The sequence below is a fragment of the Megascapheus bottae genome, chromosome 4 (assembly GCF_031878675.1).
Source record: "Megascapheus bottae isolate mThoBot1 chromosome 4, mThoBot2.hap1, whole genome shotgun sequence".
In the NCBI taxonomy this organism is placed as follows: Eukaryota; Metazoa; Chordata; class Mammalia; order Rodentia; family Geomyidae; genus Megascapheus; species Megascapheus bottae.
Genome location: NC_143512.1, coordinates 42,483,346 through 42,497,111, shown reverse-complemented (window position 1 = coordinate 42,497,111; position 13,766 = coordinate 42,483,346). Strand labels below are relative to the sequence as shown.

Sequence of the window (13,766 nt, the reverse complement as noted above, 5' to 3'; positions counted from 1 at the left end):
TTGTTTTATTTTTTTTTTGTCAGTCCTGGGCTTGGGCTCAGGGCCTGAGCACTGTCCTTGGACTTTCTCAAGGCTAGCACTCTACCACTTGAGCCTCCGCACCACTTCTGGCTTTTTGCTATGTATGTGGTACCAAGGAATTGAACCCGGGTCTTCGTGCATGGTAGGCAAGCACTCTACCACTAGGCCAAACTCCCAGACCTGTATATTACTTTTATAATTTAAAATTTTTAAATATTTTATCATCTTTACTTAGTTGTACAAAGGGGTTTCAATTGAACATGTCAATTTCCGAATACAATGCATCTTGATCAATGCATCGTTCTCCCCGTCTCTCCCAGCCCCATCCATTTCTTCAAGTGACCTGGGTCCACTTCTACACCCATAGGCTGTGTATTTTTTATTATATTTTCCCACCTTTCCTTGCTCTATTCATCTGCACTTCTCTTGGATCACCCTTCCCCATAATTTAAAGGTTTGCTTCCGAACCCCTGATCTTATGTTGCTAGCAAGTGATGCATCATTGAGTTACATTGCCACCCTGTATTTTACAGGGTGTATTTTATGTGCAATTTAATATATGTTAATGATGACTCAGAACTATTTTATAAATGCGAAAGCCCAATGTTAACTGACATAATAGTTTTGATGAAAGGGCTCTTGCAACATGTTTATGCTACATGGAATTCTATGAAAAGAAGCCATTTGTGAGAAGGAGCTGTTTTGATATTACACATTTTTCTACACATTAAGACAGAATTCACATAGCCTAGGTGTAATATGCATCTACTGTTGGGAATGAGCAGACAGAACCTCATTCTGTGGTCAGTTAAGTTTTCTTTGCTTTAGGTTTTCTTTTAAACACCTGTAAAGGCAACCGCTGCAGTCATTATCATTACAAAGATCTTAAAGATATTTATGAACAACAGCCTTCAGCAAAAACAAAACAGTACAGAGCTAAGAGGCTTGAATTCTCATCTATAATAATTAATATGCCTTTATCCAGATGTTTGATGGTTATATTTCCCTGTGATTCAATCGGAACCACCTGAATTCACATGCAAATTAGTAACTTAGAACTCCACCTAAAAATGCCATCATTGTTCCCCTAAGACATGAAACCTGTGTACTGATCTATTAATTCCATTTTAGTACGTGATATCAAGTGCATTTTTAAAACACACTTAATCTCTTCCAAGTACTTCTTTAATCCACAAGCACTGCTTTTAGCATTTCAACTAATTTATCACAGACAATAAAAAACTTGCACTTATTCTTTCAGATAATTGATTCTTGATTTGTTAAGATACTCAACACTATGCTTCACAACTTCAAATGCAAAATTTCTGGTAAATGCATTTATGTGCTCCACACAAAACAAACACTGATATTTACCTCCTTGGCAGATAGGCTGAAGGCAGAGAAGTGAGCAAAATCTATTCATGGGTTCTATGGGCAGTTCTGGGAGAAGGGCCACATTCTCTTTGGAGTAAACTTTTCTCTCTCAGTTCCATGTGGAAGCCACAGGGTGCCAACTTCTCAAAGAAAATGCCCTCCTTGGGGCCAGGGGTTTGGTCTAGTGGTAAGAGTGCTTGCCTAGCATGCACGAAGACCAGGGTTCACTTCCACGGTACTACATAAATAGTAAAGGCCAGAAGTGATGCTGTGGCTCAGGTGGTAGAGCTCTAGCCTTGAGAAAGTCCCAGGACAATGCTCAGGCTCTCAGTTCAAGCCCCAGGACTGGCAAAAAAGAAAGAAGGAAAGAAAATGCTCTCCTTAATCATTAAAAACTGAAATAAATCCAAGAGATAACTTTGCCTCAAAAACCCATGTCCCTTAGTAATGCACAGTCCTCCACTATCAAATAACCATAAAAAGGCTATGAGGAGATAATCCAGGGTTAGGAAGTGTTCACTCTGTGTTAATGTTACCTAAGGTTAGCCCCAAAGATCTCGATGACATGCAAGAGCTTAAAGTCAGTTGTTTTTAGTCCCCTACACAGTAAGAATCACAATTCCAGACTGCCTTCCCTACTCTGCCCTCTCTTAGTAGGAAGCACTCTGGCAGGAATGAAAGAGAGGGGCAGACCTAACATGTGACAGGTATTATGTGTCCCATCATGGTATTTCTTGTTCCCATAGTGTCTCAGACTCCTGTTCAAATGCTTTTCCCTACAAGACCCTTAGCTCCCACTCAACTATTTCTTCTTCCCATAATGCTATGGGTGCCCACGCCATGAGTGAAGACAGAGAATTGCATGCAAAGGTCATTAGGCAATCAGTTCAAAGCCCAGGGGAGGAGTACAGACAAAACTCTATTGGGCTCCTCTTTGGGCCCTTCTTCACATAATTCCACTACTTTCTTTTATGGCTTTCCTTTGCATTTCAAATGCCCTTACTCTGTTTACCTTTAAATAGTATTCTTGAAGAATATGCTGTTTCAGTAGATTCTGATAAAGAACATTTTCATGGAAGTAAATACAAGATACCAAGATGTTTCTTGAAACATATTTTTACAACACGTATTTATTCAAAAAATATTATCCTCAATACCATACATGTTTAAATAATTCATTATTGGAATTTTCATTTTCATTAAAATATATTCACCTATACTAAGTTCAAATTCATGCTATTGTGCTACTTGTGTTCACAGGCAAATCAAATTTATAGACTACAGTCAATACAACTTTCCCTCACATGCAATTACATTGACTGAATTATTTGTATGGGATTTTTTCATATATTTTTATTGTAATTAATAGAAGGGTTACATTATATTCACCAGATAGAAGCTGCATTAATTCACATACATTGATACCCTTTCTCATGTCTTGTTCCCCATTTCCCTCCTCCCCATACCACCCCCATCTTGTTTTTCCCCCCTTCCCTATCCAATTTCAAATAACCAAATACAAATATAACCAATATAACAGATAACAAAGTGAGATACTGTAACAATATAAGATAACCAAGGGATGAGAAATGACATAGCATATTAAGAACAACAATCACATATTATATAGCTCTTGTTTCCATATCCTGGAGGTCCTTTCAGTTAGCGTCATACTGTATGGCCTTATGTTTCTAGGTTTTGCTCTATTGCAAATCTCTGCTAGGAGAGTCCAGGGTTTGTACTAATTATGACAAATGAGGGAAACAATTTGAGCTTATGTTCCTTTGGGTCTGGTTTACTTCACTTAATATGATTTTTTTTTCTAAGTCTTTCCATTTCCTTACAAATGGGGCGATGTCATTCTTTCTGACAGCAGCGTAGAATTCCATTGTGTACAAATACCACATCTTGTTGATCCATTCATCAACTGAGGGACATCTGGGTTGATTCCATATCTTTGCTATGGTAAATAGTGCTACAATGAACATCATTGTGCTAGTGGATTTAGTATGCCTTTGTTTCTGGACAATTGGGTAAATGCCAAGTAGTGGAATTGCTGGGTCATAGGGGAGCTCTATGTGTAGTCTTTTGAGGAACTGCCATACTGCTTTCCATAGTGGTTGAACGAGTTTGCACTCCCACCAACAATGTAGTAGTGATCCCTCCTGGCCACATCCCCTCCAGCATCTGTTGTTATTAGTTTTCTTGATCCTGGCCATTCTAATTGGAGTGAGGTGGAATCTTAGAGTTGTTTTGATTTGCATTTCCTTTATGGCCAGAGATGTCGAACATTTCTTCATGTGTCTATAGGCCATTTTTATTTCTTCTTCAGAGAAGACTCTCTTTAAGTCTTTGGCCCATCTTTTAATGGGATGGTTGTGATTCAATTTTTTGAGCTGTTGATATATTTTAGATATGAGGCCTTTGTCCATTGTATGGTTAGTGAAGATCTTCCATTCTGTAGGCTTCCTAATTAATTTACTAGCTATGCCCTTTGCCATACAAAAGCTCTGCAGTTTAATGCAGTCCCACTTATCCAGCCTTCCTCTGATTTGTTGTGATTTTTGGTCCTTATTAAGAAAGTTTCGACCTGTGCCAAGGAGGTCTAGTGTATCTCTTATTCCTTCTTGTAAAGTTTTCAGTGTGTTGGCTTTTACCTCGAGGTCTTTGATCCATTTCGAGTTCATTCTAGTGCAGGGTGACAAAGAAGGATCCAACTTTACTTTTCTGCAGGTGCTTAACCAATTCTGCCAGCACCACTTGTTGAAGAGGCTGCTTTTCTTCCATTCTATTTTTTTGGTTCCCTTGTCAAATATTAGGTGGCCATAGGTCTGTGGTTTAATATCTAGGTCCTCAGTTCTATTCCATTGGTCTTCAGGCCTGTTCTTTGCCAGTACCAAGCTGTCTTGATGATTATAGCTCTGTAATAGAGTCTAAAGTTTGGTATTGTAATTCCTCTTGCGCTGTTCTTTCTGCTAAGAAGTGTTTTTGCTATATGGGGTCTTTTATTATTCCACATGAAATTTTGGATTGCCTCTTCTATTTCTTGAAAGAATGACATTGGGATATTGATGGGTATTGCGTTGAATTTGTAGATGTCCCTTGGCAAGATTGCCATTTTCACTATGTTGATTCTTCCAATCCAGGAGCATGGGAAGTTCTTCCATTTCCTCAGTTCTGCTTTAATTTCCTTTTTCAGGTTTTAAAGTTTTCATCAAAAGTTTTACATTCTTAATTAAGATAATTCCTAGGAACTTTATTTTCTTTGAGGCTATTGCAAAAGGAGTTGCTTTCCTGATTGTTGCCTCATTCCTCTCACTGTTGGCATAGAGTTGTATGGGCTCTTAATAGGAGCAAGTAAAAATTATCTGGACGAGGTAAGCCACTGGGAGGAAAAGTGTGGAGATGCTGGCAAGGCTCATGGATGTGTCTTATGTTCCAACATGTAAGCACACCAATGATCTCTTAGAGTTATCCCAGAGGAGATAACTTTATAAAACAACATGGTAAAAGATGATGTATCTTGGATGAAAGAAAAATGCTGCCAGGATCTCAGAGGATGAAGTTGTGCTTGCCTATTGCTGTCACAAAGAGTGACAGAGACAGGAGCTGACTCTCAAGACTTGATTGGGTTGAGCAGCCAGCAGAAATCAAAAGGAGAAACACCACAATGCAAGCAGATTCTCATTTCCCCATGGTCCCTCCTCTCAGGGCCCCAAGAGGAACTGGTGTGGATAAACAGAGAACAATATTGGATTCAGCTACCAGCTCACATGCCTCATTGGATAAAGGGTATATTTGGGGATTGCCAATTACTGCAGCTGGAATGATCACACTCTCCCACTCCACCAGAGCAGCCATCAGTAGTGCTCTATTATTCTGAGGTACACTTGGCTCCTGGTGGTGCTAGGCACATGAGTCGAAGGTTTCCTCTTGTTTGCAATGGTAAGTGGAATCTTTTATAAAGAGTTTGCCTGATTTTCAAAACATCTGAAGAAAACCACAAGAAGCATGGGAAGTCAGGCATTCTGTGTTGTCTGGTTTTTATTTGGTCCACACAGTCAATATTCATGATGAAATTCACATCTATAGAACCAGACACATTCACTCCAGTGTCAGCATCTGTGTTTTGGGCTCAAGCACCTTGACCTCCATATGGAAAGATGTTGTCCTGGTCCCTGGTTGTTAAGAATCTTGGATTCTCTCATGGTTCACTGTCAGTGTCCTATCTGAACGTTCGTAGGTCCTCCAAATCCTCTGAGTTGCCTGAGTCTCATTAATCAAGCTAAGCTATTTTAAAACAAGATTTCTCTTAAGCTTTCTTCCATCTCTGATACCCTATGAGTCACATTTTCCATATGGGCAGTTTTAACAGTCCAAGTCATTCTCTTTAACACTTATCTGTCCCAGAACACAGTTTCAAGAAGTGACTATACACCATGCTGAGGAGTGATGGATTGTTCTGGAAGAAGGGTCACTGAGCACAGAGAGTTGATTCTCTTACCTCCTAATGACTCAGAGAGTAAGTGTTGGATCATCTCCACTATACACCTGAGGCCTCTTTATCAGAGTTGACCACCTAGCTACCAAAACATGTGAGGGAGACAGCCTTCCTCCTCCTCTTTCCACTGCAACAAAACTTCCCCTTGGAAAACATTCAATAATGTGGCTAGAAAGGAGTGCCCCCAACTTACTGGGGTTTTTTGTTTTATTGTGTTTTGTAATTCAACAGAGAAAAAGACAAGTGATCACTTTAAGGATGAGGAAAAAGGAACACACAATGCCAACTGCATTTTATGTAACAAAATATACAGTACTTACTATGTACCTAACACTATGATAAACATTTTATAAATACTAACTACTCTTAACAATTCTAAGATGTAGTAGTGTCTCCAATTTAAACTAGAAGAAACCAGATACAGAGAAGTTAAGTCACAGCTGGTTAAATGGCAGAGCCAGAATTCATACCCAGGTAGTGTAGCTTGTGAATCCACATTCTGGAAGGCTATTCAGTGATTGACTGTATTGGCAGACCTTAGAAGATGGCTTTGGGTAAGAATGCATGTGAACCTGTCTGCCTCACTGAGCCTTTCTGTACTAGTCTTGCTCAAAAAGATGGCTCTCTTTTGAAAAAACCTCCCTACCATCTTGTTGGACTCAGACTTGCTTTACAAAAATTTTCTAGCAAATATAAAGTGAGAAACATCATGACTTTGGGGACTCCAAGACACCCCACCACTGAATAACCCCACCACTTCCCCACACCTTGCCACCCGCAGCAAGATCAGATCTCAAATAGAAGTGACATTTAAATTTACCTTGAGAACTCGTACACAATACTTCCCCATTTCTCTCTTACACACACACACACACACACACACACACACACACACACGCACGCACGCACAGAACTGTATGGTAGAAGGTATTCGGAACTATATTCGAGTCTAAATCGCCCCTTTCCCTCTGATTTCTAAAGGTAAGCTCATCAATCCCCCCTGTTTCTGTCTCCCCAGTTGACATCCTGGCTTACAAGAGAAAAAAATGAGTGCTGGAGAAGGGGTGCTGCGAACACCTGCCAAATACCACCCTGGCTACTCAATGAATATATAAATGCAATTGACATTCTCCCATAGTCTGAAATCCTCTCCTTACTCTAGGATATATTACACCACTCTCCTTTTATATAAACATGCCACTTTAAATGCTAATTCAGATGCAACACTCAATTTTCTCTTTGTTTCATTTTTTCGGATTTCTAACATTCAAAATGACACTGGGCTTCTTCTATTTGGCTTTGACAATAGATATTTTGAATTCTTGCTTCATTATTTGTGTGTGGGGGTGGCGAGGGTAGAGAGTGCTAAGGAGAAAATAAATTTATTTTAAATCATATCCAAATATGGCGTAGGTGTCCTTTATTTTTGCTTGAATTAAACTCTTTTCACCTCTTTCGGGAAATGTTGCCTTCACCTTGCTGAAAATCTCATAAATCTATTTCAAATCAGTGGTAAAATCCAAGGTGATTCCCTTCTCTTGCATTCTGGAAATAACCTCATTTTACTCAGAACACTTTTTTAAACAGCCAGTCAAGGTATTATGTTCTGAAACATACAAGGCCTGGATTTAAGCCTTCATTTTAAAAAGTACGTAGACTTACATATAGCAATTACATCAACCCAAGCCTATTCAATTACACAGAAGGCCACTTCTTACCTTGTCTTGAGGAATTTCAATGCAGGCACTGTGAGCCAGCTACATGCCATCTGCTAAGCTCAGGGCTTAGCTCCACCCACAGGATTCCAAGGGTCAATGGCATCCTCTGCCTCTATGTCTGAAACCCTCTTTGACAATATTCTCTTTGCTGATCCCTCTCATCTTCCATCCCATTCCCGGAGACTTCCCTGACTATATCCAAGAAATCAAAGTTAGAAAGAGCTAAAATAAGTTTTTTATACACTTATTTATTCATGTGGCAAAATGGCTTTTAGAAACACTCAAGTCTCTGGTAGCCTTGTCTCCCTGGCCAGTATACCAAAGCATCTCATTAATGAATCATCTTCTGCTGTGCCAGAGGTACAGGTATTTCACTCAAGTGCCAAAGCAAAAACATCTTCAAGATCTCTGTGTGCAGAGATACCGGCAATAAAGTAGGTATGAGTAAGCAGGGATGGCATCTTTCCAGAGATCCCAGCAAACTTACCACTAGCCAGTAGGTACCTACTGCATTTATTTCATGCCAATCCTATTACCCTATAACCTGGAGCAGTGAAAGCAAAGGGGATTTGGAGAAGGAACCTGAGAACACTGCAGAGCAGACTATTATTCAAGAGGCTGGTATTGTGACTGCATCAAGAGCTTAAAATAGGGAGCTGGGCATTGGAAGACTAGGTCTGGAGACCAGCCTTTGCCAAAAGTAAGTCATACCCGATCTCATAAATAAGCCAGGTATAAGCTACTCAGAGATTCGAAGATCATGGTTTGAGGCCAGCCAAGGCAGGAAAGTCTGTGAGACTCTTACCTCCAATAAACTACTCAGAAAAAGCCAGAAGTATAGAGATACAATTAACAGACAGGCTCAAGGACAAAGCCCAGGCTCTGAATGCCAGCCCAGGACTGATAATTTTTTAAAATAAATAAGCCAAATATACTGGTATTCAACTGTATCCCCGGCTACTTAGACAATATAGATAGGAAGATTGTGGTTTGAGATCTGCCAGGGCAAAAAAAAAAATGAGAGACCATATTTGGAAAAATGTCCAAACAAAACAAAACCTAAAACCAAGAGAACTCTGGGAAGCTCAAATGCTTGCCTAACAAGTGTAAGGCTCTGAATTCAGTCTCTCCCTTGATTTTTTTTTAACAGATCAAGAATCTTAGGTAAGGGTATTTCAATATTCCCAGCAATTTCTCAGCAGACTCCTCTAGGACTGCTGGCTACATAAGAGGCTGCTTCTGCTCTGGGTTCCTGCTGCTGCCCCCACCCCCCACCTGGAAAACCGCTTGTGACCAAAGAACACAAAAGCTAAGAAACAACACAACTATCAGTCATTGCTTCTACTAAGATAAAGTGATAATTGCAGATAATTTACAGATCCCAGACCTACAGGGCTCTACTAAACAACACACCAAGGCTCATAATTAAACAAGGTAGAGGGAAGGCCATTTTGAGTAGCAGGAAGAATCTACTGCTAAGAATAGACAGGACAATTTCCTTCTTCTCTGCATGGAGAAATCTGAAAGAACATTAAAAGGCAGCAGGGGAGGATGTGAGGGAGGCTGCCCCAGCCCATTTCCTGCTCTTCTCCTAAGGCATAGGCACTACCAAGGCACTCTAGGGTATTGCATAGAGAAGGACGCCTCTGTCCTAGAGAGCTGTTTATGTGGACAATTAACAAAACACAAAGGGGTCCTTTGAAAATAAGTGGTAGCTGCCAGGGATACCTCAGTTTTGTCCCCAACCATCCATTAGCTCCCACGCAGGGTTTGTTTGTTTGTTTTTTATGTTTTCTACTTTCTTTGCCTAAAAGCAAATTCTTTCCAGAGACATCTCCACTTAGAAATGTCATTTCAGATCTGAAGTTCTAAATAGAGACAGGCAAAGATTCAGTGAAGAGACCCACAATTGTAATGCCCTTTTATATATACAGACTTCTCAAATTCATTACATCAAGAGAATTTCTACATGGCATACTGAGTCTAGGCCATTCAGTCACTGGCATCTGCCACATGGCCACTTGTGGAATAGGTTCCTTCACAGGGTGAAACACTAGGTAGAGTACATTCACTCTATCTAGGATTCCTGCCCAGTAGAAAGTAGCCAGCCTAGCATCTCTTCCACATTCATGGCAATAATGGACACGTCATAGAATTAAGCATCTTGTCGACCAACCACGAAGAATAGCCAGGCACAGTTGTAACTCTTAAAAGGACTAAAACTCAAGCAACAAATCTTGTGTTTCTAAAGGCAAGTTGTTCATTATATATGCAATTACCAATTTGACTTCTCTCTTACCCTACGGCAGTATATAATAGGCAATTCAAGGATACCAATATTTATTATCACAATTTGTCCATAGTGCTGTGGCATTAATCAATAAGCCTTCCAGTTAAAAAAATTGTATTCATTTGGGCCAATCTTCATCAAGTAAAACAAACAAATTCAAAAATTCAAAAACAAACCACAAGTATGACCTAATACCATAATCAAAAGATTTTTAAATAATTTTCATTAAAATTGATGGAAATGCTTGGTTAAAACATGCTTGGTTTTAATTCTACTTTTACATATTCACTTGATATTTTCAGTAATTTGTTTCAAGGATACCAAAGTATAGAGGGCACAATTAACAGCAGTATATGCACTACCACACATGAAGCTTCTTGAAGAAGTTTAAAATGTATTTCTGTCACTTCTTGCATAAGTGATCCTCATCCTATTCATGATTTTTCTACTTCTCTGTAAATGCCTTTAGAATAATGTAATATATTCTTTGCATATTTTAAAATTCTTTATATAAATGCTAACTTGCTTGTTGAATTGTCATTATGTTTTTAACAATTACTTTATAGTCCTGTTGGTATGGACATTGTGATTCAGTCACTTTACCTGCTGTGTGGTGCTCCATTGTATAGCTCTAGCGTGATTTTGACAGGTAATAGCACCACTGGAAGCCTAAGTGTGATACAGAGGAAGCTGGAGCAGATAAAAAAAATCAGGGACCTTCAGAAAGATAAAGGGCCAGAAAGCCATTGAGGACCCTAGTGGGACTAGTTCCACCTTGCCTGCAAGGCTGCTCCCTGCACTGCAGGGGCCCATTGCCCTCTGTGCTCTGAGTAAAGGTCACAATCACCATTCTGTAACCTTTTAAACAGCAAACAAAGACAAAATAATCACTAATTGAAAACTAGGGTAATTCAAATTTTATTACCCTTATATAATAAAATATAGTGTGTTCTTTCATACTTTGAATTAATAACAGAAAGCATATTTTCTGTGTTGTTTTTTTAATCGACAAATGCTTTCTAAAAAAACACAGTATATGATTTTGTCCTGTCATTTTGGATATAGAAGTTATCATTAAGCTTACTTGAAATCAATGTTTAAAATTTTTCAACTAAACTTGAAGAAAGAAGAATCCCTTTAAGCTTCAGAATGATGAAACTTCAAGATACAATAAGCAGAACATAACAAACCCAGGTGCTTTCTTCCTGAACTTTCAAAGGGATACACTTCTGTCAAATTCCATCACATGACCTGGTAACCAAAGACAATGAGGCCTCCAGCACATAGAGTGCTGCTGCTGCTCACTGCTAACATGAGCTGGAAAGACTCAGCCCCCAGAGAAGGTACACAAAGCATTTCCACACAAGACCACTTCCTAATCAGACACCCCAGTGCTGGCTAACACTGATCCTAACTGAGGTAAATTTGTGCCCTTCTTCATTAGCCTCTTATTAAGATCACTCTACCACTTACTTTAAGAGTATTCTTTTCTAAAAAATCATAAATGAACTTTGCGTGAAGAGTTACTACTGGTGATATACTCTGAAAATGCTGAGTGCCTTTGTCTTCAGAATAGTTGTGTTGGGCATCATTAAGTCTTTGGGAGATATTTATATTTAACAGAAAATACAAAAGATCATGTTTATTTAGGGGATGCTTCATTTGGAAGTCTCATCACAAAATTCACTGTAAAGAGTCGCTGTATATTGACATGTACACTATGTCTTATTTTATCATCTGATTGGTCAATCCATTTTTATTAGGGGAGATTTTTAATGACTTGTATAATTCAAACTACAGACCTCAAATAAATTTATTTTTGTTATTCCTTTTTCATTAAAAATTTAATTCTCTGAAGTAATAGCACAATACCTAAGTACATAAGGTCATATACGAAGAGACTACATGAAAGGATCTCTAGGATATGAAAACAAGAGCTTTATCTTGTGTGATTGTTGTTCTTAATGTATTATGTTATTTCTCTTCTCTTTTGTTGCCCTTTGATTAATCTCATATTGTTACTGTATCTGACTTATCTGGTATATTGTATATATGTTTATTTGTGTATTTGAAATAGGAAAGGGAAGGAGGGAAATCAAGATGATTGGGAGGGCATACGAGAGGGAAATGGGGACGAAAACATGAGAAGGGGTATCAATGTGTGAAAAGTAATGCATCTTCTATCTGGCGAATGAAATTGTAACCCTTCTATATATTGCCCTGACAATAAAAAAATTTAATTCTCTGAAGTGAAAGAATTTGATTATTTTCTTTCTGTATCATATGTATTCACATCAATCATATCTATCAGTTAATACTAATAGAATTGAGAGCTGCAAAAAGGAGAAATAACTCAAATAGATATAAAGGAATATAATTTCCTAATAAATACAATTTTATTTATGAATCATTTTATTATGTATTATTATAAAGGTATTATTAAATCCAAACATCATGTACTATAAAGGTTAAAAGCAAACTTTGACCCAAGTTCTTAAATTTTCAAATAAAGCATAAAAAATCCAGGGTACAGAGGCAATAAGATATTTTTGTCATCAAGTGTTATTTTCATATTCCTTCCTTTTCATGATATCAAAAAACATGAAAATTTAAAACTCTTCCAAGGTCAGGAAGAGAGAGTCCTGAGCATAGTGCAGAAGAGCCAAGCATTTCATTCTAAGGGTATTTCCTGGTGCCAGCTCTTCGGACAAACATCTCTAGCACAAAGAGGTAAAACTTGGAAATTACTGACAATTTTCTTAGGCAAAATTTCCAAAAGTAATGCTCTAATTTCTACGTAGCCCAAACATGAGAAACAAGTAGGGAAAAAGGGTGGGGAATAGGAATAGGAAGGGAGGGAGTGAGGAAGAAAGGGGCAGAGGAAGGAAAGTAAAAGAAAAAACAAGAATCAAAATGGAAATAATTCAGTTTGGGTTTCTGGATGCAAAGGCTGAAATTTTCCAAAATTTAACCAACTAGAAGACACTAGGGAAGGGGGAAAACAAGATGAGGGGTGGGGGGGGAGGGAAATGGGGACCAAGATATGTGAAAGGATATCAATGTATGTGAATTAATGCACCTTCTATCTGGCAAATATCATGTAACCCTTCTATGAATTACAATAAAAAATATATGAAAAAAGACACTATCTCACCATCTATATTTTTAATTGTCCACAGAAGGATTTGCAAAAAAATCATATTTAAATACATATTTTAAAGTCATTAACTTCCTCAACATAAACCAGACAGCAGGTACAAATGTTGTAAGACCCTTACATAGTACTTTTACATAATACCACATGGCAACCAAATCAATCACCCACCGATTATTATGGTTGATCTGGCCCCTCTGGCTGGCTGGCTACATGTCTGCTTTACTCCCTCACCTCTCCACATTCACCTATCCCAGAATCAATGAGCACAGAACCCTCCAGGAAGGGTATAAGGATAGCTGTGCTGCACTGCTACAGTCTCCAAACAAGCTCTCAAGTTAAGTTGACTAAAAGCCTTCATGAATTCAAATGCAAATCTATATAACTGACTTTGTATAAAATCTATAGTAGAAAGAATACTCATGGACTTCTAGAATATATAGATAAGCATTAATTCTTGACTTAGATCAATTTATATTGTCTGCAAGCCAAATCATGTTTCTGCTTAGTTATATAGTGGATTTTTTCCATATGATATGCTAGTATCTTTCTTTTTTTCATATATTTTCATTGTAATTAATAGAAGGGTTACATGATATTTGCCAGATAGATGGTGCATTAATTCCCATACATTGATACCCTTTCACATGTCTTGGTACCCATTTCCCTCCTCCCCACCCCCACCCCTCATCTTGTTTTCCCCCTTCC

The 13,766-nt window shown here is 38.4% G+C and overlaps 1 protein-coding gene across 3 annotated transcripts in view; it reads right to left on the bottom strand.

The window, feature by feature from the left end:
- Positions 1–13,766, bottom strand: part of Mast4 (microtubule associated serine/threonine kinase family member 4) — a 415,893-nt gene that overhangs the window by 258,557 nt on the left and 143,570 nt on the right. The window lies entirely within an intron of this gene.